The sequence below is a fragment of the Aulonocara stuartgranti genome, assembly GCF_965226115.1.
Source record: "Aulonocara stuartgranti genome assembly, chromosome: 3".
Classification (NCBI taxonomy): domain Eukaryota; kingdom Metazoa; phylum Chordata; class Actinopteri; order Cichliformes; family Cichlidae; genus Aulonocara; species Aulonocara stuartgranti.
Window position 1 is genome coordinate 10317621 of NC_138941.1, and position 3492 is coordinate 10321112.

General features: G+C 44.5%; 1 protein-coding gene across 1 annotated transcript in view; it reads left to right on the top strand.

The window, feature by feature from the left end:
• Positions 1 to 1153, top strand: part of LOC309702411 (protein NLRC3-like) — a 25681-nt gene extending 24528 nt beyond the window's left edge. The window contains exon 11 of the mRNA XM_082527129.1: positions 1 to 1153. This exon is cut by the window's left edge and continues 2257 nt beyond it. The gene's annotated coding sequence lies outside the window, so the exon portion shown is untranslated.
• Positions 1154 to 3492: the final 2339 nt, after the last annotated feature.

Genomic DNA, 3492 nt, shown 5'->3' on the forward strand with positions numbered 1-3492 from the left:
CCAGAGTCCTCCTGCTGCTCCCCCCTCAGAGCCCCGTGATCAGCACCAACACATTCAGTTAGATGACAGAGTCCAGCTGCAGCTAGAATCAGCTCCCCTCTGTGAACAACAGCACAGCGTCAGTGTTTCACACTCAGTGAAAGGAGGAAACAGCAGAAGAACACCATGTGTGCTACGTTTCCCAGGACACACTACAAACTGCACAAATACAGAGCAGCACGTGGAAGGACCTGGAGCTGCATTTACAGAGCTGCAGACAGCGTGATGTCCTGTATGGACAGGTGGAAGGAACCAAGTCCTCAGCTGGAACACTCGTGTTTGTCCACAGACAGGAAACACAGCAGGAAACTTCCTCACAGAAGTGCAGCTCATGGATAACACACTTCCTGTCAGTCAGAATGAGGCTGCAGCCAAACACAGAAAGGTGTTTTTGTCCAGATGAGCCCAGAGAAGAAACACGAGTGTTCACAGACATCAGAAGCTCAGAGAGGTGAAACATGAGGTTGGAGTCCTCGTCAGCATCCAGAAGAGCTGCTGTGAAACCCTGAGTACTCATGACAGACTCTGATGGCACAAACACATCATGATTCAAACAGAAAGACAAACATGGAGCTCCTGATCCTCCTGCATGAGAACAAGCTGACATGAGCGCTGTGTCTGAGAGTGTCTCCCTGTCACAGTGACAATAACACAGCTGCTGCTCACAGTCATTAAACTGACCTGAGGTCAGCTGTGCTCCTTACATATGAACCATGTGACCTCACATCAGTGCTGTGGATGACTGTAGTCATAGAAGAGTAGAGCTGTAGCAGGTGGTGTGAGGAGGAGGTGGTGTATTCTAGTTAACGCAGTACTGAAACACTCCAGCAGAGGGCGCTGTTAAGTCCTTATTGTAACACAGTTACTGTGTGCAGTTAGACTTCATACATAATCTGCACTTATTTCCATCAGACATGCTGTCAGTAAATGATTGGTTTCTATTGATTCTACTTCCTGTTGACTCGTTTGATGACAGTGAAACAATCACAGCTGATTGTGTGATGATGTAAACTGTCACTGTTACATTCAGTGTGTGTGACATCATGTTAGTGCAGGCTGATAACAGCCTGGTTCTGTTAGAAACACATGAACGTGTCCATAGATCAGTGTGTGTTTAACATGAGAGCTTCAGCCCTGCTGATGTGTTAAATAAAGACATGCAGGAAAACTGATGAGACTCTGAAATAACTCTTTATATTTATAATGTAACTCTGCATCAAAAGAACAACAAAGGATCCCAGACAGGTTTCTGTGAACAAAGACCATTCTGATGTTTCTGTGTTTCTAACACTTTGACATTATTAGTAAACAGACTGCAGTGAGCAGCATTTATAAAGAGCTTCTATATAAAGATATGACAGCTGTTTGACAAGTTTATCACTCTGTGTTTGGACCTGATCAGTCCAGCTGTTTACTTGAAACATGTTCATTTACCTGTTCTGTTATATTCATGTTCTTGTCTCTGTTGAAAACACATTTTAATGTCCCTCAGATTTTTCTCCCAGATGAATAAATATAAAAATGACACAAACTGACTGCAGCTACTTTTTGTCCTTTCTGTCAAAAACCTTCATGTGACTCATGAGAGACACGTTTCAGCTGTTTGTGACAGATCAGAGGCCAACAAGTCATTTATAACACTTTCCATCATTGTTTAAAGTTCTCAGTGTTTCTGTGTTGCTGCGTATAGGATCTCCCAGCATCATCACTGTGCTGTCCAATCATTGTGTGCGAGGTTACCCTTATAGTGCGATGTGTGTTTGCACAAAGAGAAGCATGTGTGTCAAATATAAATAAGCACAGAACAGAAACAGCTGCTCGTTTCTTCTGTTTAGAGTCAAGTTAGTGTTTTGTGTCTTTGTTTGAGGCCTGATGTCGAGCAGAGGTGTGTGTAACTGCACTGGTCTGTTATATGTGTGAAGTGTGTGCTTCTCTTCAGCATCATCTTTGTCACTGCTGATTCCTTTGTGTCATCATGTGTTGAGAAGAGAGAACAGTTATAACGGAGGAGCAAAAGGAAGCCCTGAAATCTGCATCAACAAGGAAGTGTTGGCTCACCAGTGATCCCAGCAGAGCCACTGGTTTGGCTCCAGTTGTTCTAGATTCAATGATGTTGTTGCTACAGATACATGTCAGCATCTTTATTGAATTTTATATGAAGCAGAAATGGTGTCATTAGGAGAAGAAGAGGAGAACAAGTCCGGCGAGGAGGCAGCAGCTCTTAAAGATGAAACAGCAGCTCAGCCCTGAGCTCAGAGAGCTGCACATGAAAAAGCTCCTCAAGCAGATCCTGTCAGAGGTTTGTCATCAACAGGAGGAACTGTTCACATCATAGGATGAAGATGCTGTCAGCTGGATGAAGAAGGTTATTTAATGCAAACGTTCACACTGAAGTCAAATTGTTGTCGTGTTGAACAGATTCATGTACTGATCGTCTCCAGAATGTTAGAAGAGCTTCAATGAATCATTAGAAACAACTTACAGCTGCACAGCTGTGTCAAACACATCTGTGTGTCATTGTGGGATTGTTGTGTTTCTACATGTGACACACGTCTAAAACATGCACACAATCTGAACACAAACAGGGACTCATGTGTTCCCACAGCCAGATGCTGAGAGCCATTTCCTTGTAGTCCTGTGTCTACATACATGAACCATTAGATGTTATTGGAATGATTGTCAGCTCTGATAGTTTCATGTGTGTTTAGCTGGACGCTGTTTGATCCTCGACATGTTTAAAGGTGTCCAGTCCTGAGACACTGGGGCTGGAAACAGCTGTGATGTCATTGGACTGTCACACAGACAGAAGTGCATGAAGTGAGCAGCCGAGGAGCCGCTGATGTTTTGGATTCAACAGCATTTGAAAGGTCGACACAGACACATTTGCACACAGAAAGCTGAATCTGTCATATGCCACAGTGAACTCACTGTTCAGTGTTTTTCAGGAAGCTTCTTAACTGCCTCTGCTGCCAAACAAGCAGCTGATGTCCTTGAGAAGAAGCTGAAGAAGTCTTCAACAACAAATACAGGAAGTGGACTTTCAAATACTAGATTCACTTTAGACTCACAGAGAAATGACTCAACCAGCTGTGTTTGATTGACTCCTTTGACTATATGAAAGGTCAGTGTGTGTCTGCATCTCAGCTGTGATGAGGCTGGGGGTCATGGGAGGCCACCGTAGCAGCCTCTTCAACATCATGACATCATCATAAATGCTGCTGGACTGTCTGATGGGCTGACGGTGAAAAAGCCGTCGGGAAGGAAACAGAAGACATTTCAGAGGCTGCAGCAGATTTCTTTGATTCGGGGCCTTTTTCAGCTTTATTGGACAGAGCAGTGAAGATAAGTGACAGCAAAGCAGAGAGAAAGGGGGCGTGGCCCGGGTCAAAGCCAGGCCAGCTGCTCTCCACCTCGTGGTCACCTGCTCATCCTAGTGAGCTCCACCAGCAGCCC